This window comes from Cnephaeus nilssonii (assembly GCF_951640355.1).
Source record: "Cnephaeus nilssonii genome assembly, chromosome: 21".
NCBI lineage: Eukaryota > Metazoa > Chordata > Mammalia > Chiroptera > Vespertilionidae > Cnephaeus > Cnephaeus nilssonii.
In genome coordinates this window covers 32,979,230-33,007,135 of record NC_137092.1, presented here as the reverse complement: position 1 = coordinate 33,007,135, position 27,906 = coordinate 32,979,230, and the positions used below count along the sequence as shown (strand labels likewise).

The 27,906-nt window shown below is 39.7% G+C and overlaps 1 protein-coding gene across 3 annotated transcripts in view; it reads left to right on the top strand.

Annotated features, from left to right (window-relative positions):
* LOC307093232 (membrane cofactor protein-like) overlaps nt 1–27,906 on the top strand; it is a 65,398-nt gene that overhangs the window by 21,690 nt on the left and 15,802 nt on the right. For 2 of the 3 annotated variants that reach the window (XM_079761156.1, XM_079761158.1), the window contains exons 10-12: nt 12,108–12,193; nt 12,989–13,186; nt 18,390–18,423. The gene's annotated coding sequence lies outside the window, so the exon portion shown is untranslated. Of the gene's footprint in view, nt 1–12,107; nt 12,194–12,988; nt 13,187–18,389; nt 18,428–27,906 lie in introns of all 3 variants that reach the window. The other variant, XM_079761157.1, reaches the window with a different exon arrangement.

The following is a 27,906-nucleotide window of genomic DNA, read 5'->3' as shown; positions in this document are numbered from 1 at the left end:
ATTTTGAAGAAGTGGCATTAGAAGAAGTTTAAGTTTAAAAAATTTGGCTCTCAAAAGAAATTTTTTGTATTCTTCATTCCATTTCCTTCTGGCCTGATGTGTTTCTGTTGAGAAATCAGTTGATAGTCTAATGGGAGGTCCCTTGTAGGTAACTTTATCTCTCTCTTGCAGCCTTTATGTTCTTTCTTTGTCTTTTATGTTGGCCAATTTAATTGATGTGTCTTGGTATTGGTCTTTTTCGGTTCATCTGGACTGGGACTCTCTGTGCTTTTTGAACTTGTGTGAATTTTTTTCTTCCCCAAGTCAGGGAAGTTTTCTGTCATTATTTCTTCAAACAGGTTTTTTAATACTTTCTCAGCTTTGTGTCCTTATGGAACCCTTATTATGTGGATGTTGTTTCATTTCATGTTGTCCCAAAGCTCCCTTCAACTCTCCTGCTTTTCAAATTTTTTTCTACTTGCTGCTCTGCTCGACTATTTTGTCTCCCTTATCTTCTAACTCACTGATTCGGTCCTCTTTCTCCTACCCCACTGTTGAAACCTTCTGTTGTGTTCTTTATTGCCACTATGTCATTCTTCATTTCTTCTTGACTTTTACTTTTGTTAGTGATTTTTCTCATTCAACTCCTTATACTTCTCATTGAGTTGCGTGTATTTGTTATCCAGACGTTTGAGCATCCTTATAACTATTACTCTGAATTCTCTCCCTGACAAATTACTTGCCTTCATTTCATTTAGTTTCTTTCCAGGCGATTTTTTCTTTTCTTTCCTTTGGGATTGTTTCTTTGTCTCCCCATTTTTGATGTCTCTGTATTTGTTTCTATGTCTTAGATCAAACTGCTATGCGACTCAGATTTTTGGTGGGTGGTCCTATTTAGTATGTGTTTTGTGGGACCCAGTAGTGCAGTCTCTCAGATCTCCTGAGCTGGGTATTCTAGGAAAGCCCCTTACTTGAGTTATTTGGGTTCTCCTGATATAGTTGGGTCTTGAATGTAATTTTTCCACTTGTGGATAGAGTCGCCTTACAGTTGTCTATGTGTCTCATCCCCACCTTCATTGTATAAGCTGTTGTGGATGTGCTCAGGGTCCCTGCTCCTATGGTAAGGTTGTCTGAGGTCTCACTGGTGTGTGACTCACTGCGAGGTCCTGAAGTTTGTGGCCAGTTGACCCGATATACTGTGGGGTCTTGGACCCCATGGCAGGGTGGCTTGAGACTGCAAGTCACTGCAGCGGGATGCGGGCTCCGGAGCCTGCTGTCAGGGTGGTGCACAGCGTTACAAGGACTCACTGCAGGGTCCCAGAGCCTGCGCATGGGTTGTGTGCACTCCGGGAATTATGGTGGGGGTCCCCGCGCCTTCGGCCATCAATCAAATATCCAAGTTGATTTTTATTTCATTTAGAGTTGTTATTTATAGAAGTTAAACTATGGGAATAAAAGCAACACTATTTGATCTCCCTCTTATATTCTCTTAATTTACTAAGTTTCAGGAAAACATGGGATTAAACGTGCTGAAAGGGGAAAATTTATAAGGCATCTCGTTAATTTTATCTGTCTTTTTATTTATAAAAGTGAAAAAAGAGCCCTGACCGGTTTGGCTCAGTGGATAGAGTGTTGGCCTGTGGACTGAAGGGTCCCGGGTTCGATTCTGGTCAAGGGCATGTATCTTGGTTGCAGGCACGTCCCCAGTAGGGGGTGTACAGGAGGCAGCTGATGGATGTTTCTCTCTCATCGATGTTTCTAACTCTCGATCCCTCTCTGTTCCTCTCTGTAAAAAAATCAAGTAAAAAATATATTTTAAAAAAATGAAAAAAGATGGGAAACTTAGAAAATAAAAATGTACAAATCCTTCTAAAGTCATATGGTTTTTAAACATCAAACTTAATTTCTAATTAGGTAATTTATAATTTAATGAAAGAATTAGAATAAATTCTGAAACATAGATCAAGATTAGGGGCTTTGAAATTTCTGATTTTTAATTATTCTTCCTGATTTCTTTGGAAATAGCTTTGAAATCAAACAATAAATGTTTTTTAATCCTCACCTGAGGATATGTTGATTGATTTTTAGAGAGACAGAGAAACATCAATATGAGAGAGAAACATCAATGATTTGCTTCTTGTATGTGCCCCAACTGGGGATCAAACCTGCAAATTACATATGTGCCCTGACTGGGAATCAAACCCACAAACTTTTGGTGTACAGAATGGTGTTCCAACCAACTGAGCCACCCGGTGAGGGCTTAAACCAATAATTTTAAGACTTTGGCTATACATGGTTTTATGATATATTTTTCTTTCCTATTAATCATTGGTTTTAGTCTATGTAATAAAAGTAAATTCTACACTCATAAAGAACTCAAACTTCTTTTATATCATTGGATTTTTTAAAGTACCCACAATGCTTTCATTTGAATATTCAATCTGATATTTTTAGAACACATGTTATGCAGATGCGATTTCTCTTGCAGTAGTATTTTTTAAATTGTCTATACACGTCAGTCTGAGTAGGACATACTTGTACAATTCTAAAAGGTTCATGTGGAAATAACTCCTAAGGAAAGCAAAACAATATAGCAGTGTGTCCCTCACTTGTTTGTTTAAAACATTGTTGCATCAGAATACTTAAAGTTTCTTAAACAAGTTTGAATCCAACATTCCAGCTATCAATTAATGGCTCTTTTAAAACTGAATAAGTATCTGAGTGCTGTATGCCCAGATTCAATGTTCAATACCATAACTGATCTGAGATTCCATTTCTGATGAGCCCTACGTGATGATGATGCTGGGCCTGGACTACAGTTCGAGTAACCAGGGTGAAGACTATTATTGATGTGCCAATGTGCTTTCAATTTGAGGAAATACAATGAAGTTTATAGGCAAATTTTTCTCTTGCCTAAGATAATTAGATTTTTAAAGACTCCTAAAGATTTCTTAAAGGTATTTGGTATAATACTTAGTTTTGCCTTGCTTTCTTTTTTAAAAATTAAAAGTTTATATTATACTAGAGGCCCAGTGCACAAATTCGTGCACAGGTGGGATCCCTTGCCCTCGCTGGCAATGGGGGCCGATCAGGGCATCTCGGCCAGTCCCGATCGGGGCCGGCCAGCTCGGGGAAGGGACCACGGGAGGTTGGCCAGATGCAGGAGGTTGGCTGTGGGAGCACACTGACCACCGGGGGCAGCTTCTGCATTGAGAGCCTGCCCCCTGGTGGTCATTGCATGTCATAGCAACTGGTCGACTGGTCATTCTGTTAACCGGTCGTAACGGTCGCTTACTCTTTTATATATGTGTGTGTGTGTGTGTGTGTGTGTGTGTGTGTGTATGTGTGTATATATATATATATATATATATATATGTAGATTCTTTGTGCTGTTTAATGTTCATAGTCTTTGTGCCCCCCACTTCCTACAAATTGGTTGTGGTTGCCTTAGAAACCCCTGTTCAGAACTGTAAAATGCATGCAGTTTCTTCCCCATTTGTAGGGGTAACTCTGGAAGCAGGACACCAGGCACAGATAATCCCAAATTGCTGTTAAAATTTGCACAAAATGGATTTGTATTTATGATGATTTGGGAACACAGTTGCCCTTCTACAGACTTCCTGCCAAAGTACAAAATAGTGAGGAGGTACAGGATGTCTGTGGTATGGATGGGTGCTAACCTCCACTCCTCCCACAAGCACATCAAAATATGCACCTATCTAGAGAGCAGTAACTCCTGATAGGCAACTGAGGCTGATTGAACAGCTTCTGAAGAACAAACGAAAGGAGGAGACCAAGTGGAGAAATGGGAAACCACAGGGGCTCTCCCGAATCTGCAGAGAATCTTTGAGAGAGGAGGTGCAGGTAAGCTCCATTGTATACATCGCCCCATCGCCCTCCACCTCGATAAGGCGATGGGGAGCACTCTCTGGGTGCTTTGGCCAACCAGCAAGATGGCTGCAGTGTGTTCTCAACCATGCTCCCTGTAGCCCATTTTGGGTCCGAATAAAAGGAGTAAGCAGTATGAACAAGGTATCCCTGACCGGAGCTCTTCCATCCTGACATGTGCCTGCCTGGCTCCAACTTAGCTGTCTGGCACTCATAAGCTACTCACTTCTACTTGCTTCTACACAAGACCACTTTTTTTTTTTTTTTCAAAATTAACTTTAATATTTTCTTTAACCCGGTATTTCCAAAACATTATCATTTCAACATGTATCCCATGGACACACAGAAAACTATGTAGTTAGGGCCAGAGGGAAAGGGGGAGAGTGTGGGGTCTGGGTGGAGGGGGAAAAGATGGGGAAAATGGAAGACATCTGTAATAATGTCAGCAATAAAAAAATTAAATCACCGATTTGAAAATGGGCAGTGGGCATCAAAAGACATTTTTCCAAGAAGACATACTTATGGCCAACAGACATGAAAAGATGCTGAATATCACTAATCACCATGAAAATGCAAATCAAAACCACAATGAGATACGACATCACACCGTTCAGGATGACTATCTTCAAAAAGTCAACAAAAATGTGTTGGCAAGGAAGTAGAGAGTGGAACCCATGTGTACGGTTGGTGGGACAAATTTGGTACAGCCACTATAGAGAACTATATGGCTTTTCTTTAAAAAACTAAAAATATGTCCTAGCCAGCTTGGCTCAGTGGACAGAGCATTGGCCTGTGGACTGCAAGGTCCTGGGTTCAGTTCTGGTCAAGGGCACATGGTCAAGGGCACATGACCGGGTTGCAGGCTTGATCCCCAGTGTGGGGCGTGCAGGAGGCAGCCGATCAATGATTATCTCTCATCGATGTTTCTATCTCTCTCCTTCTCCCTGCCTCTCTGAAATCAATTTAAAAAAAAAACCCACTAAAGAAAAACCTAAAAATACATTTATTATGCAACCCAGCAGCTCTAATTCTGGGTATTTACCTGATTGCTTAAAAAAGATACATGCACACATAGGTTCCGTTCAGCCTTACTTATAATAACCAAGACATGTAAGCAATCTAGGTATCCAAAAGTAGATGAATGGATAAAGAATTGGTGATATATACACATATATTAGAATATTACACTACAGTATAAAAGTAAAATCTTGCCATTTGCAACAACATGGATGGGTATTATGCTAACTAAGTAATAAAGAGAAAGACAAATGCCATGTGATTTCACTTATAAAGTGGAATAAAAAAAACACCCAAAACAAAACAACATCAGACACATAGAAGCAATGACTAAAGAGATGGTTGCCAGAAGGGTGATGGGTGGGGGAAGGAGGTGCATGAAAAAGGTGAAGGGAAATATTATTGTAATAACTTTTCAAAGGGACAGATGATATAGAATTAGTGGTATGATCTCATAAGGTATAAAATTTTTGAATCATTATATTGTATACCTGAAACTAATATGATCAGTATAATATTATATACCAACTATACTGAAATTTAAAAAATTGGAAAAAGTAAGTAGAGTGATCAAAAGTTAGGAAATTGAAACAGTAACCAAAAACATACCCTTAAAAAAAAGTTCAGGCCCAGGGTGGCTTCACTGGTTAATGCTGACAAACATTCAAGGAATATTTAATACCAATCCTTCTCAAATTCCTCCAAAAAATTCAGGAGGAGGGAATACTTCCAAACCTATCTCATGAGGCCAACGTTATCCTGATAACAAAACCAGGCAAGGACAACACACACAAAAGAAGTTTATAGGCCAATATCCATGATGAACATCAATGCAAAAATTCTAAACAAAATACAAGATAGCCAAATACATCTATACATTAGAAGGATCACATACCATGATCAAGTGGGGTTCGTTCATTCCAGGGATGGGAGGATGGTTCAGCATTCTCATAAATCAATCAATGTGATAACATTAACAAAATATAGGAAAACCATATGACCACTTCAAGATGCAGAAAAAGCATTTGACAAGATACAACATCTATTTATGACTAAAACACAATAAAGTGGGTACAGAAGCAAAGTATCTCAACAAAATAAAAGCAAGATGTGATGGTCAGCTGATGTCGTACTCAGTGGTGAAAAACAGCTTTTCCTGTAAAATCAGGAACAAGACAAGGATGCCCACTCTCACCACTGTTATTCAACATAGTAATGGAAAACCAAGCCAGGAAAAATGAGCAAGAATATCTCTTAAAAGGTATCCAGATTGGGGTTGAAGAAGTGAAGTCACTATTTGCATATGATAAAATTCTCTATATAGTAACCCCTAATGACTCCACCAAAAGACTATTAGAATAAAATGAACAAATACAATGAGTTGCAGGATACAATATCAATGTACATTGTGTTCTTATATATTAACAACAAAATATCAGAGAAATAAAACAATCCTATTTACAGTTGCAACAAACAAATGAAATACCTAGGAATTAACAAAGGATGTGAAGGACCTTTATACTGAAAACTACATTGTTGAAAGAAATCTAAGAAGACGAAATGGAAAGATATTTCATGTTAGTGGATTAGAAGAGTTAGCATCATTAAAATGGCAATATATCTAAAGCAGTGTGCAAATTTAGTACATTCCTCATCAAATCCCAATAGCATTTTTTCAAAGAACGAGAATAAAAATTTATAAAATTTTATGGAACTGCAAAAGACCCTGTAGGGATTTGCCAAGCACTGACTAGTTCCATAAGCTGATATTAAAGATCCATATTGGGCCGTAGCAGGTGTGGCTCAGTTGGTTGGGAGTCATCCCGTGCACTGAATGGCTACCTGTCCGATTCCTGGTCAAGGCACATGCCAGGGTTGAAGTTCCCCAGTAGGGGGACTGCAGGCAGCAGCCAATTAATGTTTCTCTCCTCCTCTGTCTCCAAAAATTAATAATAATAAATATATATATTTTTAAGATCCATATTGAGGCAAGCAAGGACACAAAAATGGTAACCAACTGAATGGGAAGAAATATTTGCCAAAGATATCTCTGATAAGGAGCCAATTTCCAAAATACATAAAGGACTCATATAGCTCAACAACAACAACAAAATCTGATTTGAAAATGGGCAGAGGACCTGCATAGACAATTATCCAAGGAAGACATACAGATGGCCTACAAATATATTAAAAGATGCTCAACATCAGTAGTTATAATGGAAATGCAAATGAAAACCACAATGAGGTGCTACCTCACACTTGTTAGAACATCTATCATTACGACAAGGTATAACAAGTATTGAAGGGAATATGGACAAAAGTGAACCCTCATGCACTGCTGGTGGGAATGTAAATTGGTGCAGCCACTATAGAAACCACATGGAGGTTCATCAGAAACTTAAGGATAGAGCTAAAATATAAACCAGCATTCTTTCTTCTGGGTACCTACCTGAAAATTTTGAAAACACTTATCAAGATATATGGAACATTATGCTCATTGCAGCATTACTCACAATAGCTAAGACATGGAAACAACCTAAGTGTCCTTCAGCAGATGATTGAATAAAGAAGAGGTACATATATATAATGAAATACTACTCAGCCATAAAAAGATTAAATATTGCCATTTTCAACAAAATGAATGAATCTTGAGAGGATTATGCCAAGGAAGTAAGTCAGCCCGAAAAGGACAAAAACTGGTTTCACTAGTGGAATATAAAACAAAAAGCAGCAAATATAAAAAGCAAACAAACAAAACAACTCACAGTTACAGACAATAAAATGATGGTTTGCAGAAGGGAGGGGTGGTAGTGAAAAGGTTAAAGGGAGGTGAGGGAAGGAAACTAAACTTCACAATAGAGTATACAGATGTCCCATTACAACTTGTACACCTGAAATTTATATAATGTTACCCCAATAAGTTTAATTTAAAAAGAGTAACTTAATTTTATTATTTGATAGAAGTACAAATATATATTTTTAGAGTTTAACATCAATGTGACATAAGACCAATCCAGGGAATAAGGAAAGAGGTTTCTCAGGGATCAGAATAGATCTAGCTCCTTTCTTAGATCCTTAACCTTACAGGAGAGGCCTCTGCATTCTTTTAGACCTTTAGGACTTTACTTGATGTGTCTCCTTCACATTATCTCTCTCTATCTCTATCTCTATTTATCTAAAAGCCTAATATGCAAAGTGTTACCACAGGTGTTCAACTGGGAGTTTGATTGCTTGCTATGATGTGCGCTGACCACCAGGGGGCGGTGTGGAATGAAAGAAAGGCCCCTGCTGGCAGCCGGCAGCCGGGAAAGAGAGGTTCTGGCCTGCAGCCCACAGCTGCTAGGGACCCTACCTGTGCATGAATTTCGTGCACAGGGCCTCTAGTTTTACATAATGGTTGTGTCAGCTTTGTTAGGTTTTCAAGCCCACAAATAATTAAGAGGAAGAAGATTGGCTGAAGTAGAAATGATATATTCTAGGGGGGAAAAACTACCAAAAAATCCAGAACTAAAAAATTCTAACAGCGTAGCAATATACTAATACAGCTCAAACAACTAGCTCAGAGAACTTTTGAGGCCAAGCATGATCCACTGATTAGTGAAGGAAGACTAAATTATATTTATTATAAACACTTTACATTCATTAAATTACAAATTTTTATATTTAATTGACATCTATTTACTTATAAAATGCTCAGTTCACTGATATAAAACATATGACATGAAGTCATTTTAAAATCGTTTAGCCCATATTTAATTTGATCTATGAAATCCACGATGTTTATTTAAGGGTCAGCACTTACCATAGCATTTTTTGAGCACGCAGGGAGTACAGAATGTAGAAGGAAAAGAAGGCATATGATCCCTGACCTCTAGGAACTTACCTCAGGAGACTGAGCCAGTTTCAAACTGTGGAAAGTAATTTGATCTGGGACTATATACTACAGAAGTCATCTTAGGAGGAGTTGAGTGTGAAATAAATTCAGAAAAAAATAGGAAGGATGCATACCTATAAATATATTTTTAGACCAAAAATATTGGTGCTCTCTCTTCCATTTACTGTTGAAAGAATATTCAGCTTATTCCCATCCTAGAAGGATGGGTCTTGCAACTTTGGGGGAGGTGTGACAACAATGGCTGCCAGCCCCTGTCTGCCTCTCTATGATCATAAACAGCAGTAGATTATGCGAGCACAGATCCCCAAGGACGTGGTCTTTTTTGCTCACCCGGGGTCCCTCAGGCTGCCTATAAGCTGCCAAAGGACACATGCACAGCTGCCTGCTGTGGGAATGGGATGGTAACTGCCACTGTGCGAACAGCTGAAATTGACCAATGTTCCTGCATTTTACCTTTCCAAGAATTTCCTGGAAAGTGCAAGCCTTCAACAGACCTGAGAGTTCAAAACAGTGACATCAGGCAGATTCTAGAAGTGAAATTGTTTTCTATTTGCAGAGACATAGTTTTGGTGCTTTCTACCCTGCCATCATCCCTGAATTCCCTCCTAATACATTGTAATATAGAATCAATTAATGAGCTTTGGGAGGGAAGTCAGCTGGAAGCATGTACAGGCAGTTTTACTGATTCTATTTTAATATGATCAACAGAGAATATCCAATCGATAGAATCTGCTGGGCAACTAGTGGAGTACCAAAAGGTTAGGACATGGACCAGCCATTTTCAACAGTTGTACTGTAAGAATTTTTTAAAATATGCAATACCTGACTGTTTATTTGGGGCACTGACCTCTGTTCCCTTAGATTGTCAAATAAAAATAAAAAAATGACAACAGCCAACACAGCAATAGCTCTGCAATGTGAATAAATCAAAATTATACCTATTTTTGTGAAATGGGCAAAAAATACATATTTTTGGTGGGCCTCAGAATTTTAGCAATTATTTTACGTGTGCCATGAAATGAAAAAGGTTGAAAATGGCTGACATAGATTATTCTCAGAGACGTTTTAGCTTCATTGAGAAGCACAATATATAGAGAGGAGTGTCCAATAAAATAGTAAGTGGGAATACCACAGAAATAGAGTTACTCAGGGTCATTATTAGGAGAGTCCAGAGGGAGGAGAAAGTTCTGTGAATTTCAATCATCAGATTTCATGGAGGAGGGGGCTCCCTGAGCTATACCTAGGAAGATACTCTCATCTGAAGAGTATTCATAACATCAAAAACTTGCCTAGCACTCACTGTGTTCCAGGTGCCAATTCACCTGCTACTCAAAACCACCCCAAGAAGTATATACCTTTCCACAGATAGGGGATTTAAGAAAGAGAACCAGCCCTAGCCAGTCTGACTCAGGTTAGAGCGTGGGACTCTGGACTGAATGGTCCAGGGTTTGATTCTGATCAAGGGCACATACCTCAATTGCGGACTCCATCTTCAGCCCTGGTTGGGTGGCCAGACTGATGTGTCTCCCTCACATCCATGTTTCCCTCTATCTGGCTCCCCTTCTCCCTTCAATTCTCTCTAAAAATCAATGTTAAAAATATCCTCTGCCGCGCGCCCCCAGGTCCGGGCGAGGCCGCGCGCCCCTGGGTCAGGGAGAGGCCACGCGTTCCGGGGTCCTGGTAAAGCTGAATCCTGGGTCCAGGTGAGGCCGTGCGCCCCTGGATCAGGGTGAGGCTGGGACCCGGGTCCAGGTGAGGCCCCGTGCCCCCAGGTCCGGGCGAGGCGGCGTGCCCCTGGGTCCGGGTGAAGCTGGATCCCGGGTTCAGGTGAGGCCGTGCGCCCCTGGGTCCAGGAGAGGCCACGCGCCCGGGGTCCGGATGAAGCTGGATCCCAGGTCCGGGTGAGGCCATGCGCCCCTGGATCCGGGTGAGGCTGGGTGTCGGGTCCTGGTGAGGCTGCACCCCTGGGTCCGGGAGAGGCCACGCGCCCCTGGGTCCGGGTGTAGCTGGATCCCGGGTCCGGGTGAGGCCGTGCACCCCTGGATCCGGGTGAGGCTGGGTCCCGGGTCTGGGTGAAGCTGGATCCCGTGTCCGGGTGAGGCCGTGCGCTCCTGGATCTGGGTGAGCCTGGGTCCCGGATCCAGGTGAGGCCGCGCCCCTGGGTCTGGGAGAGGCCACGCGCCCCTGGGTCTGGGTGAGGCTGGATCCCGGGACTGTGTGAGGCCACGTGCCCCGGGGCCTGGGTGATGCTGGGTCCCAGATCCGGGTGAGGCCGCGTGCCCCTGAGTCCGGGTGAAGCCACGCCCCTGGGTCTGGGCGAGAAGAAACCAGAGGGAGTCGGACCTGCATTACCACCATTTGTCCACCATCCAGAGCTGAAAAGTCAGTGCCGACATGTACACATAAGGAACTGGTGGACATTGAAATTGGGTCTCAAAAGAACTGTTGGTCCAGAAAGAAACTCACTATGGACTGATTCATTTGCCTATCAGCATAACTATTATTACTCGTCTTACATTCGGTTCTTATAAGTATATTTCTAGTAAAACATGATCTCACTCATCTAGGGGAAATGATGAACAACATAGACTGATGAACAAGAACATACCCAGTAACAAGGAGGCATCGATTGGACTGTCGGGCCTCAGAGGGAGGGTAGGGGAGGGTGGGGGTAGGGGGGAGAGATCAACCAAAGGACTTGTGTGCATGCATACAAGCCTAACCAATGGTTAAGGACAACAGGGGGGTGGGGGCATCCGTGGGGAGGGGTGGGGGATAGGAATGGGGGGATGAGGACAAATATGTGACACCTTAATCAATAAAGAAATTAAATAATAAAATAAAAAAATTAAAAATATCCTCTGGTGAGAATTAACAAAAAATTAAAAGTTATCAAAAAAAAATAGAAATATTAAGGGACTTGTCCAAGCTCAACAAACAAGTCAGTCTTGGAGCTGCAACTCGAATGCAGTCAGGTCAGCTCTTGGGCCAGATCTCTCTGCTCAGTCGTTGCCCTGACAGAGCAGAATGGCATGAGCAAGGGCATAGATGTGACAGTGTGATGTGCCTGCCAGAGGTAGCAATCACCAGACTGTCAGTGTGACAGGTTTGTTTAGATACTTTGCTCTAGGCCAACGTGTGTTCATATGAAGAATCTCTCCATTTCATTAATTTATAGATTCAGTTAACACATTCAATACCTGTCACTTCAGAAACTTCTCCTTGAAGGTACTGTAGTGCAGAAAAACAACCATATAAAAACTTCTTCATTATTATGTGTTCTTGTTAACTGATAAAGAAAACAATAATAATTTCTTTTCTCATTTAGTTGTTACTTACTTGGAACAAAAATTCTATATTGTGAACTTTCTGGAAATACTGTGGGATGGAGTGAGGAGCCACCACATTGTGAAAGTAAGTACATTTTCTCTTTAGAATTTACAGCAGCCGTTCCCAAACTTTTGGCCTGGGGACCCCTGTATGCTTTACAATTAACAGAGACACCACAGAGCTTTTCTGCAGGTGGCTTAGTGCTACTGATATTCTTTATATTAGGATTAAGGCAGAGTTTTAAAATAATTATTTAATTCATTTTTTAAGAACAACAATCTCAATACATGTTAACAAATGTGCCATTTTTTGGAAGATCAAACATTTCCAAAGCAGTGCTTTACATTTTTTCTAATCTCTTCAGTATCTGGCTTAAAGGAAAACCTCCAGATTCACCCTGCTGCATTGTCAGACAGTCTGAAGCCATTGGAAAATCTCACTGTACACTCTAAGGATGACAGTGAGAAAAGACAAAATCGTGGTATACCTGTGAACCACTGATTCAGGAAAGGATGTAGCATTTCTTACCTAGCACTGAGTTTTCCTAAATTGTATTTTCTCATTAAATTGTCAGCGTCTCTTATGATTAGAAAAAAAAACTTAGCATGGCCTTACAGATACAAGTATTTCATACATGTATCTTATATGGGTTTTTAAGAATATGGGTTTTATTCTAAAATTTCATTTCTCTATTAATGGTTTGAATTAGGATAATACATTTTTTTCTTAGAAACTTTGTTTCAAGTGGATATTGGATTTGCAACTGGATGTAGAAATCATATGTCAATGAACTTATTGAAGGCAGTTCATAGGACACTACTAATGCTGTCTTTTACTTTTGCTTTTGCCTTTTCCGTCCACTTTTTTTCTCTTTTTAAGAGGTTTTGTGTCAACTACCTCAACAAATACCAAATGGAGAATTCAGCAGTAGCCACAAGGATACATCTGAATATAATGAAGTAGTAACTTATAGGTGTAAGCCTTCCAGTGGACCAGATGAATATTCACTTGTTGGAGAGAGCAGGCTTGTTTGTTCTGGGCTTAACCGACGGAGTAGTGACCCTCCTGAGTGTAAAGGTAATACCATTTCCATTGCTTTCCCTCATTTGTAAACAGTGTGGCAACTTTTACCTACTTTTACTTTGCCAACACGGGAAAAAAAAAACAAAAAACAAAAAAAACCCCAGCCATATGTGCTTGTTCCCCCTGTTAAATTTCTTTCTAATCTAATTTTATGTGCCAAGTAGAATAAAATATAATTCCACTTGTAGAATTTCCCACTCTTCACCCCACATGTTCTTGACATTCCTGTTTATACATTGTTAATTACTATGTATATCCATGAATTAATTTTGGGGGGCTTGAAAACATCAAAACCCACACACGTGCTTTAAGAAAGTTGTGTCTAATAATACAGGAAGTATGACAGTTCTGGCTAGACGAAATGGTAGAATGAATTGCAAAAGACAAACCCTTCCACCAATAAGATTGATAATGTCTAGGCAAAGCAAACAGCATATCTTGTTAAATTGCGCTTTGTTTTTTTGTGCTTCACACATATTGCTTTTTTTTTTCAAATTGAAGTCAATATCATAACTAGCAAAACAACTTAACTTGCTTTACATCAGTACTCATTTATCTGAATCAAATCTGAAATATCTCACAGGTTTACCTCTACTTCAAAAGCAATGCTTAAGGCATTCGAGCATGCCCAGAAGCACGAGACACTGACTCTTGAACAAAAGGAACCACTGAGAAATAGCAAAATATGTCCTCCTTTCAAGTGCATATGTAACAATCTTTAGTACCTTATTCTGTATAATATGCTTAAAATTTTTTATTTATAAAATTGAACTTATTTACAGTACATATCTTTACAATGGAGTGATATCTATAAAATCCCCAAATATTTAAAAATTATGAAGACACTTCTAACTAATCCATGAATAAAAGAAGGAACTACAAGAGAAATTAGAACATGCTTTGAATTGAATAAAAGTAAAAATACAATATATAAAAATACCAAAATTTGTGGAATACAGCGAAAGCATTTCTTAGAAGGATATTCATAGCATGAAATGCATATATTCAACAAGAGAATAGTTTCACATCAAGAATCTAAGTTTTCACTTTAAAGAAGTAAAAAGGAAGAGGAAGTAGAATACAGAACAAGAAAACAGAAAGAAATAATAAAGATAGAAACTTAATAAAATTAAAAAAAATAGAATCATTGAAACCAATACCTTGTTCTTGATGAAGATCAATAAAGTGTATAAATCTATAACCAGTGTGACAAAAAAGTACAAGACACAAATTAACAATCTCAAGAATGGAAAAGAGAACATCACTAAATATCCTGCAGACAGTTAAAGGCCAGTAAGGGAACAGCATGTACAACTTTATGCCAACAAATTTGATGCTTAAACGTTCTCACAAAGAGAACTGAAGGCGCCATATCATCACTAGGAATTGTAACAACAGTTAAGGATTAACATTAACAGCTCTACACAAACTCTTCAAGAAAATACAATAGGAGGGAATACTTCTCACATCATCCCATCAGCATTACTCTGATACCAAAACCACACAAAACATGGCAGGAAAGTGAAAAACAATATCCACTGTGAACATAGAACCAACACTGTCAGCGATGGTCAAGGTCATCTCTGCCCTGAGATAGCCTCTGGCCAGAGACAGCACTCTGCGCCCCAGTTCCTGTCTTGCTCGCAGGAATGAATTCAAACAAGAGACAACAAATAGCAGCAAAAGCAGGTGAGAATTCATTTGCAGAAAAAGGAGGACACTCAGAACCTGAGCAGGCAACTCAGCAGGCTGACACCAAACCGAGTGCCCTGATATTTGGGAGTTCAGAGGATTTATACCCCGAGGCTAGAGTGCCCCTAGCGAGGAGCAAGTCACCCCCTCCCTCATGACTCCAGGAAAAATATCTTCAGACTATAAGGCTCCTTCACCCAGGTGTATGCCACCGCTTACACCACATCCTGGAGGGGCTCTGAATTTTCTCTCCTCACAGAAGGGCCTGATGCTTCCAGTGTCTATTTTTGGTTTGTCTCACATGTATCCCCTCCAACCCCAACTGCCTTTCCCAGCTCATGTGTTTCTAGCTGCCCACTCTAACCAAACTATTAAAATATTAGCAAGAAAAATCCTGTCACATTATAAAAATAAGAGTACTATATCATAATCAAATAGGATTTATCCCATGAAGGCAAAGTTGTTTCAAATTAAAAAATTAATCAGTGTAATTTACCATATGAAGAGACGATAAAGAAGAAAAAACAAATGATCATCTTAATAGATACAAAAATATGCCTTTGAAAGAAAACTTCTTAGCAAACTAGGAATAGAAGGGACCTAACTATCTCAACCTGATAGAAGGTACCTACAAGAATCACACAGATAACATTACATTTAATGATCAAATGTTGTTTCCTATTGAGGTAGGAATGAGACAAGTGTGTCTACTCATCCCGCTTTATTCATTATCATGTTGAAGGTGCTATTCAGTAAAATAAGGCAAAATATAGAAATAGGCATACTTATTGAAAAGGAAGAAATAAATAGACTGTCTTCTATTATGACATGACTGTGTGTATGGAAAATATGAAAGACTGAAGTCTTACCAAGGTTGCAAGACACAAGCTCAATTTACAGAAATCAGTGGTATATATGTACACTAGCAGTAACAAATTAGAAATTTAAATTTTCAAAGTACTATTTACAACTCAGTACTACGTAAAACATTTGCAAATGAATCTAACAACATATGTATAATATTTGAAAGGTGAAAACAACTCAATATTAAAAAAATAAAGTGTTTTAAGTTTTTATTAATAATGCCTTTTTATTAGTAGTGCCTTTATTAAAGAAGGCATTATAAATATATTCATGGATTTCAAGACTCAATATAATAAAGATATCAATTCCCTATCACTGATCTATAAACTGAGTATAATCCCAATAAAAATTCCACCAGAAGTTTTCTAGAAGTTGACAAATTGTTTTTAAAATTTATATGAAAAGACAAAAGAATAAGAATTTTGGAAACAATTAGAGGACTCATTCTATCTGGTGTCAAGACATTATGAAAACATACTATGAAATATATAATCAAGAATGCAGTATGGATAAAAGGATGGCTGTAGAACACAATGGAACAGAATAGAGTCTAAGGTAGAGCCCTTCAAATGTGTCCATTTTATTCTGTCACACATGTACAAACAATTCAGTGGAAAATGGTAAAAGTACAGGCACAATTGGACATCAATATGCCATAAAAGGGAATTGTGCCATATTCAAACATTTACTAAAAATAGATGATAGACTTAATTTAAATTCAAAATTATAACACTTTTACTTAAAAACATAGGACATATTCGTGACTTGGCCAAAGATTTCTTAAATACTAAAGCATGATCCTTTAAAGAAAAAAAGATGTTAATAAATTTGACTTCTTAATAATCAAAGCTTCTGCTCTCAAAAGACATTGTTAAAAGAATTTTTAAAAATGAGCCAAACCTCTGGCCATTATGGTTCTGTTGGTTGGAGCTTCGTCTTCCACACCATAGGGTTGCCGGTTCTATTCTAGGTCAGGGCACATACCTTGGTTTTGGGTTCAGGAAAAGTACCGAAGACAACTGATCAATGTTTCTCTCTCACAATGATGTTTTTCTCTCTCTCTCTTTTCCTGTATCTAAGCATGTCCTCAGATGAGGCACAATGCGACACCACTGAACACCTAGCAGGATGGCTGGGGGGGAAAAAAACACAAGGAAAAATACTTAACAATACCATATACTGGCATGGATATGGAGCAATTGAAACTCTCATATATAGCTGTTAAGAATGCAGTGTTATGCCTATTTTTGAGCAGTTTTGCAATTTCTTATAAAGTTAAACATATACTTCCATATAACTCAGCAATCCAAGTAAATTAAAACATGTTCACATAGGAACCTATATGGGAATATTCATAGCAGCCTTAGTTACAATCACCCCACATTGGAACTTATCCACATAGTTTTCAGTTGATGAATAAGTGAACAACCATGGTGCATCTATATAATGGGATAATGCTCTGCAATAAAGAGGAATAAGCTTCTAATCCACACCACGACAGAAAGGAATCTCAAATGCATTATGCTAAGTTTAACTAAAAGCCGTACGCAGAGGCTGTGATCCCATTATGACACTCTGGAAAAGAAACACTAGTGATACAAAGCAGATATCAGAGAAACACATCCATTGGTTGCCTCCTGCAGAAGCCTCAACCAGGGCCCGGGCCAGGGTGGAGCCTGTAACCAAGCTATGTGCCCTTTACTGGAATGGAATGGAACCCGTTGGTTCACAGGCCAACGCTCTGTCCACTGAGTCAAACCGGCTAGGGCAAGATCAACAATTTGTTTAGCTAAATGGGAAAAAGTATGGAGGTTACTCATAAAGTTAAAAATAGAATTACCAGTTGATCCAGCAATTCAACTTTCTGGAATATATCCAAAGGAAATGAAGTCACTATGTGGGAGAATAGACATCTGCACCTCCCTGGTGTAGCATTATTTACAATAACCAAGACATGGTTCAGCCTGTGTCTATTGATGTGTGACCAGATAAAGAAAAGGTTATTTATGTGTGTCCTGCCGTTTGTAACAACACGGCTGGACCTTGGGGGCATTATGTTAAGTGAACTGAGTCCTACAGAGAAGGACAAATACTGTTGACCTCACATGTAGGAATCTGAAAACCAAACTCCTACAAAAACAAGTCATATTTTTAGTTGCTAGAGCCAGGGGTCAGGGGGCCAGGGAAATTGGATGAAGTTGGTCAACAGTTATAAATTAAGAAGGTACTGGAATGTAATGTACAGCATGGTGACTATAGTTGGTAATAGAGTATTATGTATTGGCAAGTTGCTAAGAAAATAGATATTAAATACTCTGATCACAAGGAAGAAAAATATTTTTGGTAACTATGTGAGGTGATGATGAATGTTAATTAAATTTATTGTGGTAGTTATTTCACAATATACACATTATCAAATCATTATGCTGTATATCTTAAATTTATACAACATGGCAGTTATAGCTCAATAAAAATTGGAAGAAGAAAAGATTTACTAAGGGAATCTCTAATTTCCTTTCCTATCATGAATGCAGATGTTAAGACTTAATGCTAGCATTGCAATGGAGCTTGAATGTGATGCTTCTTTGAAATGGTTATGGATTTGGGTCTGAACATGTCTGTTTTTCTTTGCATTTTATAGGGCAAGTTAACACAGTATTCCTGGGAATATTGAGGTGGGTGATTTTTTAATAAAATCTTCAAATTTAGAAAAATGTAATACAAAACGAAAGTACATTTTGTTTGTATAGAAAGTTGCTTTGAAATCTTGTTTCAAAGATTGATGCCAACTCACAAGGTTGATTCTTTCAACAACTCCAAATGTGTTTTATATATTGTATATTCTATAAAGTCTTTACACTATGTGTATGTCACCTCAGCCATCAAACTTAAAACAAGAGCACTGAGAATTGGAACAAATTTCCCTTCCTTAACTAAAAATATTATTGAAAAATAATCATAGTAAATAGGGTAAAATTCTGCTTTGAAAAATATTTTCGTAACTTCTTGGTGATTTAGAGAAGCCATAAAGTTAATGTCTGGCATTTGTTCTCCGCTTTGTCTAACATCAACAAACCAGCCTAAGAATTAATAACAATTTAGGCTCAGCTGCTTGCTTCTGTGAAAAGTTAGAGGGCGCTAACACTCCTCACAGGAATGCCAGCTTGGTACAAAGTGAACACTGGCCTTTCTGGGGAGAATTCCCCTCTTTAAGAGGCCTAGAATGTGCTCTGAATTCTGGCCTAGGGGGTTTCTCTCCCGACTTGAATAAAAGGCTATCTCACTTAAGTCACCTGGCAGGAGGCAGTTTTGTAGGGAGTAAATCCATCAGCTATCCCAAGTTGCATCAGAATTACTCATCCTGTGGGTCTCACCTCGCCTGCTAAGAGGCAGAGTAAACGTTAAGCCACGTGTTTCAGAAAAGGAAACCAAACTGTGTGTGTTTGTGGTTGGTCCTCTGCAGGGAAGAAAATCACGGAGCTCAGGTAGCACTTGATGCTCAGGTGGACCCGATCCCTCCCTCTGAGTCCTCAGGCCTGGCAGGGCCTCTTTCCAATGAGCCAGTGGGCAGAGAGGAGGGGCTGCCGCGCTCATTGATTCTTAAAGAGTGTTTTTTAAAAACATTTTTATTTTTAGTAGCACAAATTGGGCTGAAGAAATGTTGCCCTGAGAGGGACATGTTTGGGAAATCAGAGTGGACCAGAGTAAATACTATTTTACTCTGTAAAGTGTTCCTTCCCTTTGTTATCTCTGGTGAGGGACATTAGGAGGATGAATTTGAGCAAGAATAAGCTGGAATTCTGAGTTAAATATAGAGTTGAAGTTATAATGCATTTGTTTTCACGTATTTATTGTCAAGAATGTAGCACTGGCTTAGAAGCAAGGACAGCTGCACTACTTATTTTCTTAAAACCTAATTGAACCCTGGCCAGCGTCTCTCAGTGGTTAGGGTGTCAGCCCACATACCGAAGGGTCTCAGGTTCGATTCCTGGTCAAGGGCATGTACCCGGGTTACATGTTTGATCCCTGCCGCAGTCAGCATGCCTGAAGGAGGCAACCAATCTATGTGTTTCTCTCACATCAATGTTTCTCTCTCTCTCTTTCCCCTTTCTTCCCTCCCTTCTCTAAAAATCAATGGAAAAATATCCTTGGGTGAGGATTTTTTTTTAAAGTCTAATTGAAGTATTTTTCAACCAAAGTTTATTTTGCTAACAAACATAAATTGATTTTATGGTAGGTTCTGCCTCAAATTTAGTTTTTATTTGAATATATTTATATGTGAGATTGAAATATATGTGTCAGTATCACTTATGTTCTGTTGTCACATACACTGAGTGGCCAGATTATTATGATCTCTGAACCCATAATAATCTGGCCACTCAGTGTGTGTGTGTGTGTGTGTGTGTGTGTGTGTGTGTGTGTGTATTAGAGGCCTGGTGCATGAATTTGTGCATGGGTGGGGTCCGGCCAGCCTGGCCAGGGGGAGGGGACATGGGCGGTTGGCCAGCCTGCCTGCTGGTCGAACTCCTGGTCGAGGGGACAATTTGCATATTAGCCTTTTATTATATAGGATATACACTGAGTGGCCAGATTATTATGCGTTCAGAGATCATAATAATCTGGCCACTCAGTGTATTTTGTCAATTACTTAAATATATGGGAAAACCAGTTTTCTATAGAAAAGTTTGATTAAATGACAGGAAAAGTGTATATTTGAATTAAAAGTTTCTCAAAGCCGGAAGAAATGTGAAGTCCCACATTTGGAGGTCTGTTTTGTTCATTTTTTGAAAATTGGATCTTTAAATCTGGTAAAAATGAAATGTAGGATTGGAGAAGTTTCCTTTGTGATGATGTGTTTATTTCCAGTGTTTTTTATCTCAGCTCAGAATATGTTTCTAATCTGGGCCCATTTTCTCTAATCATTCCATTTGCTCATTCATCACTGGTGCCTCTCACATCTCAGAGCCTGAAGTACAATCCAGTCTTCTCCATTCTCAGCCCATCACGTGCCTCTCCTGCTCACTGGTGTCCTGCACTCTCGTGTGACACAAAAAAAACGGTGTTCTAAAATTGTATTATGTAGATAATCCTTTAATAGGAATTGAGCTTTGTTTTCTATTTTAAAAATTCGCCTAAAATTAAGATTTGCAAATTGTGCTCTTATGAGATTTCTTATCTCCTAAATGCATCATCTTTGGTTGTTTGTATTTCCCTGAGACTATAATAACTAAGACAAGGAGACATAGTAGAATCTGTATCTTTTAGGTTCCCTACTGCTGCCTGCTCCATAGCGGCATATCATCTCCTTCTGCCCTTGAACTTCAGTATGAGCAAGATTAGGGTGGGGAAGGGGGTTCAAGGCACTATTTCTGCATGGAAGTGGGATGCCACTAACCACGTGTGAAACTCAGGTGGAGGCAGGAGCGGGACTGGTTCTGCAAGGAATCAGGTGGTTGGGCAGCTGGCTCTGTTCTGCACCTCTGGCGTCTTTGCATGAGTGGGGAGTGGGGACCGCTGGAGATGCACCTCCCGCATTTCTGTGATGACTCAGGACTGGTATATGTCCGTGAACGAGGAAACAACTCGTTAGCAGCAAATGACCTTTATTGGGAAGTGCAGTGTAGTCCTTTTAAAGCAAGTGCTTTGTAGCTGCTCGATGCTAAGGTTGGAGGGAGTTTCCTCTTCGTGGTCAGTTCTCAGGAATAATCTGAAGTATATAGGCTGTTCAGTGTGCTACACTCCAGTTGGATCTTAAAAACAAAGATAAAACTCTACACCTAGTCCCAAATTTTGCCTCTTTCCCTTAGGAAAATCACGTGGAACTCCACCAGAACCTATCAGTGGCATGGTGCATGGAAACAGAGAAAGCCATTTTGGATCAATAGTTAATTATTCTTGTAATGCAGGGGGAGTTGGGAGCACTGTCTGAAATATGAGCCCCAGAACAGCAGTGTCAATCTCTGTCCCAGGCTTAGAGACACAAACTAGACGACTGCCCCGGTACTTGAAAAAAAGTCAACAATAGGAGTTCTGGACAGAGATGATAACTTGAACATGGGCACATGACCAAAGGGATCTAAAAAAGGAGGAGGAATCTGTATCTGCATTATAAACCAGGGTGGGCACCATGCCCTTGCCGAAGGTAGTCCATGTGAAACCTGGTAAGATAGCCACCAGCCTGCCAAGTCAGTAGAAGGAAAAATGCTAGTTGAACCATGCAGTCATCCTTAACTGAGGTCGGTGAGTATGGTAGCTGAGTTGGAGGGCCCTGCAGTGGTTAGGAGAGAAATCTTATGTACCAGCAGCTCGGGAAATGTAAGCATTAAAATGCACAGAGAGAGGGGACTGCAGTGGAGTTCTTGCTCTTGACTTTTCCTTGGGACAGTAACTGAGCAGAAGCCATTGTCTCAAATTGGAGCAATTAAAGAATGTATACTAATTTTTAGTCACCATAATAAATTCAGAGAAATAAAAGGTCGCTCTGTATATTAAATCTTCCTGCAAAGCTGCCCTTGGTGACCGGCCCCAAGGGATGATACCTGTGACTTGGCAAGTTTAATAAACTGCGATAAATCCACATTCACCCCTGCTCACTTTGTCTGAGCCTGGAGATTTTAACACATTTCCATACAATCCCTTCTTTCTCCAATCTCTTCTCACCTCCCATTGTGAATAAGCCCAGAGCTTTTTCTTTCATGAGCAAACAAAACATCAGGACATACAAGGGAAAGAAGACACAGCAATTGACAGTAAAAGCGACCAATCTGAGAAATCAGAGAAAATATTCCTCTACAAATCAGTGTCCTCCAATGAACCAGGGAATAAACAGGATATTAAAAATCTGATGTGTGTGTGTTGACATAGAATCTATGAAGCAATAGGAGGCATTTGTAAGATTTAAAGATCTGATAGCAGTAAAGTTTATATATGAAAAAGCAGGAGTCTAAAAATGCAACAATAATGAGGAGATTGAATCCTGAAAAAAAAACAACACACACACACACACACACACACACACACACACACACACACACAAAAACACATAACCAGGATTAAATACTCCAGAATTACCTACGGATAAAACTGGAAATTATATATACACGCATTCACACACACACATCCCAAAGTAGAAAACGAAAGAAGAAAGAGGCAAAGAATTAATTAGCATATAATGGAAGATATTTTCTCAGGTCTAAAGAAAAAGACTAGCTTGTTTGAATCTTAAAAGCTTTTTAAAAATATGTTCTTGCCCTAAATGGAGAAAATTTATGAAATCCAGATATTAAAAAATACAGCAACTATCCAGAGGTAAACAGAAAAGGGGAAAAAAACCTACAGTGGCATTAAAAGTCTCCTCCATACACTAAATACCAGAAATTGAGAGGAAATATTGTACCATAAAATGTCTGTACTCAGCCAAGCTATCATTTATCTACAAAGCACAGGAGTCTCACCCAAGCAAGAAACCAAACTCATACCAATTAGATATACTTCCTGAAAAAAGAATGATTTCTACAAACAGTAAATTTTTAAAGAAATCAAAATATTAAGTGGCACAAAACAAGTTACATAGAGTCACCAACATTGTTCTTAATATAGGTCTGAAACTAAGTATAATGACAGGACTAATTCTTGAAAGAGGACTGATGGAATATGAAAAGAGAATAATAACCTTGATATAAAATAATTGATTTTGCCAGTACAGCTAGGAAGTTGGGGATGAAGTAAAGAAAAAAATAAACTAAGCTTATGACATATATGAAGTAAGTAGATAATACATGTTCTTGATATAACGAATCAAGAGGACATGCTATCCCACACTAGTATAAAATTGAAATAGGTAACTTCAAAATTACAAGGACAATCAAAAGAGGAAAACTACTTGGTCCATATAATGAAAGAGAAGAAAGAGCGAGGAAGCTTTCTCTCTCTCGCTAGAAGCAACATCAGCAGATAAGAATGGAGTTAGTCTCGTCCATGCCGAGTTCCAGCCCTCTTCCAGGTTGCACACATCTGGTTGTGTCCACACGTGGTGGAGGGTCTAGGGAGTTCTGTTGAAAAGTGGTAGTTACTATAAAAAAATTTATTTTAAAAATAGTAAAAAAATATGAAACAATTTAGCTTCAGTTGTAATATGAGAAATACACTTCAAAAAAATGGAATGCCATATTTACCTATTAGATAGGAAAACTGCCCTAGCTGGTTTGGCTCAGTGAATAGAGTGTCAGCCTGTGGACTGAAGGGTCACAGGTTTGATTCTGGTAAAGGGCACATGCCCGGGTTGTGGGCTCGATCCCCAGTAGGGGGCATGCAGGAGGCAGCCAATCAATAATTCTCTTATCATTAATGATTCCATCTCTCTCTCCTTCTTCCTTACTCTCTGAAATCAATACAAATATATTTTTTTAAAATGATAGGAAAACTGACAAAACTTAGAGGTAATGGAGGCTCAGAAAAAAAAAAAAAGCTCTGCTGAGACTTACTGGTAGATCATAGTAAAACTTTTCTGGAGGGCAATTTGGAAATATATAGCAAAAGACTTAAAACTATGCATAGCCTTTGCCAAATCTACAAATCTTCCTTTTGGGTAGTCATTACGATCTGAATCATCAAGCCTTCTTTGAAGTCAGTGAAGTTTCTATCTGTTTCTTTTCATGTTTTTCTAGTGTGTTTCTTTTTTTTCTAACAATGAAGATGAATAACAACTTCAGTTTCCAACAATAGGAAGCAGATAGATTATAGTCCATCCAAGTAATAACCAATAAACATCCACTAAAAATGATGTGGGGAATACTATAGGTTAATGAGGAACATATTTCACAATGTAGTTCATAATTATCAAAGAAGGTAATGCTAGGTGAAATAAATCACACAGAAAAAGTCAGGAACCATATGATTTCACTCAAATGGACTATAAGACAAAACAACAATGAAGAATCGCGACAAAAACTCATAGACACAGACAACAGTATGGTGATTACCAGAGGAAAAGGGAGGCAGAGGGGGTAGTGCAGGGTAGAGGGGGTCGATTGTATGGTGATGGAAGGAGATTTGACTTTGGATGTTGGGCACATAATGCAATATATAGATAATGCACCAAAGAACTATACACTTGAAACCTATATAATTTTATTAACCAATGTCACCCCAATAAATTTAATTAAAAAATTGAAAATGAAAACTGAATTTAAAATAAAAAAGGTTATAAAACAAGTGCATAGAAGTTTAAACATTTGGTTTAATCTATAGGTGAAGATTTGAAGAGGTTAAAATTTTACCCATCCTCTTAGAAAAGAAACTGCCTTTGTTTGAGAAACTACTTTGAGAAAAAGTGGAGATTAAATATGGGTAGGACAATTCTGTTACAGATTATTATTATTATTATTATTATATCTGTGTAATATATTTATTATTCCAGAGAGGGAGTCTTTGGGGAAAGAGGAGCCAAAAAGATGGCCAGAGATGGTCTTCAAAATGTAACCCTCTTCAAATATTTAGTAAACGTAATAAAGTCCTAAAATATTTGGGTGTGAGTGGAACTTTTCCTGAAATTCCCAAAGGACTTGGGCTTTGTAGCTGAATATTGTCTATAGAACCCTGAGCTGTAGAGACAGAGAAACATGAGGAAGTAAGCCCTAAGAAATCTGAGTACTCATGGCCGTTGGGTGAGGGCAGATGGGAATGTATACTTAACAGTTGTGAAATTTGTGCTCCAATTCAAACAGCTCTGTCTTCTAAAGGTAAGTGAGCCCAGTTGGCATCTGGGTTACATGTATATTTTTAGATGAAAAGCTAGATGTGTCCATAGCAAAATATTAACTATGACTAGCGTTCCCGTTGCAGGAAAAATCCTGCAATAGGGTTTCCTGCTGCACTCTACCCCACCCTGCCTGCTCTCCTCCCTTATCCCCCGCCCCGCGATCTCCGCCAGCCCCCCTGCTTTTCTAACTTCTCCGCCAGCCCGCTCTCCTCCCTTCTCCCCTGGCCCTGCCTCCGCTCCTCCCTTCTCCCCTGGCCCCGCCCCTTCTCCCCCGGCCCCACCTGCTCAACTTCCTTCTCCTCCGGCCCCGCCTCCGCTCCTCCCTTCTCCTCCCCCCAGCTTGCTTGCTTCTCTGCAGCTTTGCTCCCTTCTGCATCTCTTGGCTTCTTTCTACGCTGTCGCGATATGCAAATTAGCCGCCATCTTTGTTGGGATAATTTGCATATTCGTCCTGATTGGTTGGTGGGCGTGGCTTGGGCATAGCGAAGGTGCGGTCAATTTGCATATTTGTCTATTATTAGATTAGATGAGTGGTAGAATTATGAATAGTGGTACTTTTTATCTGGATAATTTATAACTTCTCAATCTGTCTATAATAAATATATGTTAACTTTCATAATCATATCTAATAAAGAGGGAATATGCTAATTGACCCTCACTCTGTCACAAATATGGTGGCACCCACAGCCAATAAGGAGGGAATATGCTAATTGACTGCCACACTCTCAAAGATGGCAGTGCCCACAGCCACAAGATGGTGGCGCCCAGTCCCCTCAGCCCTACTGGGGTGGCAGGCACATGGCAAGGGTGGGCCCTCCCCACCCCCAGGCGGGCCGCGCGCCTGCCTCCAGAGTCCCCCAGTCCCCTCAGCCCCCCAGCCGCCCAAGGCTGCCTGAGGCTTGCACTGCCGGCAGTAGCAGCAGCAGAGGTGTGATGGGGTGTCGCCTTCCCCTGTTGCCTCCCGCCCCTGAGGGCTCCCAGACTGTGAGAGGAGGCAGGCCGGGCTGAGGCACCCCACTCCAGTGCATGAAAATAGGGCCTCTAGTCTAAAAGACTAATATGCAAAGTGTCCCCTCGGGACTTCGACCGAGATTGGGAGTTTGATCTCTTGCTATGATGTGCGCTGACCACCGGGGGCAGCGCAGAATGAAGGCCCTGGCCGGTGGCCGGGGAGAGAAGGTCCTAGCTGGCAGCCAGAAGGCCCCAATCGGCCCTGATCACTGGCCAGGCCTAGGGACCCTACCTATGCACGAATTTCGTTTACTGGGCCTCTAGTCCGATATAAAATTCAATATAGACTTCTTAAATAAAAGGAGGCCTGCTGCAGAATTAAATCTGTGAGCTAATTTTAATAGTTGACAGCCTATTGCATCTTCATAGATTCTATCTACTGCTAAATAGTTTAAAGTACATGGATAGAAAAAGATAGGAATGGCACCCTATCCCAGCCCTTAGTCCCCTCATCCCTGATGTCACTTATTGGGCTCTCCAATGCCTCTGTGCACGCCTCCACAGTGTTTATATGGATTCTAGGGAAAGGAATCTTATCGCTCTTCTTGGACAAAGGTTAACTTCATGGCTAACCAAATCTCTAATGCCAGGGGAGCTAACAGTTAGGCTCCAATAAAAAATCTTCAGAGGTAGAGATCAGCTCAGGAAAATTTACAACGTCATGGCTACTACAGCATGTTAGTGTCTTACAAAACCTTCAAAGCATTCACTGTTTTTACAGCCATACATAGGCTGGATCCTGCTTCACATGGTTACTCCAGTGCTCTAACTTAATCATAATGAACAGATTAAGAGGAACATTTATAAGGTCAAAAGTCATGATCCTATGCTCTTAAGGTAACTTTTTTAAAAATATATTTTATTGATTTTTTTACAGGGAGGAAGGGAGAGGGATAGAGAGGTAGAAACATCGATGAGAGAGAAACATCGATCAGCTGCCTCCTGCACACTCCCTACTGGGTATGTGCCCGCAGCCAAGGTACATGCCCTTGACCAGAATCGAACCTGGCACCCTTGAGTCCGCAGGCCGATGCTCTATCCACTGAGCCAAACTGGTTAGGGCTTAAGGTAACTTTTAAATGGATGAAAGGAGACAGGAGAGCAAACACATTAGTGCAGATATGATTATCTTCTTTCCTTACTCTACTGGCTCTCAAATTGCTAATTTGCAGAAATTTTGAAGATTAAATACTTGTTGGAACAGTTGAAGAGATTTTACAGCATAGCCAATAAAAAAACAAGTTAATAATAAGTAAAATTCAATCACTACCTAAATATAAAAGTGACTTGATGTGTCTACAAATGTATTAACTGTCTGTTATACCTACTTGGTTCCCATCATCTTTGCCACTGTTTTGGATGAGATAATTTATCGGTTGAGATTTGA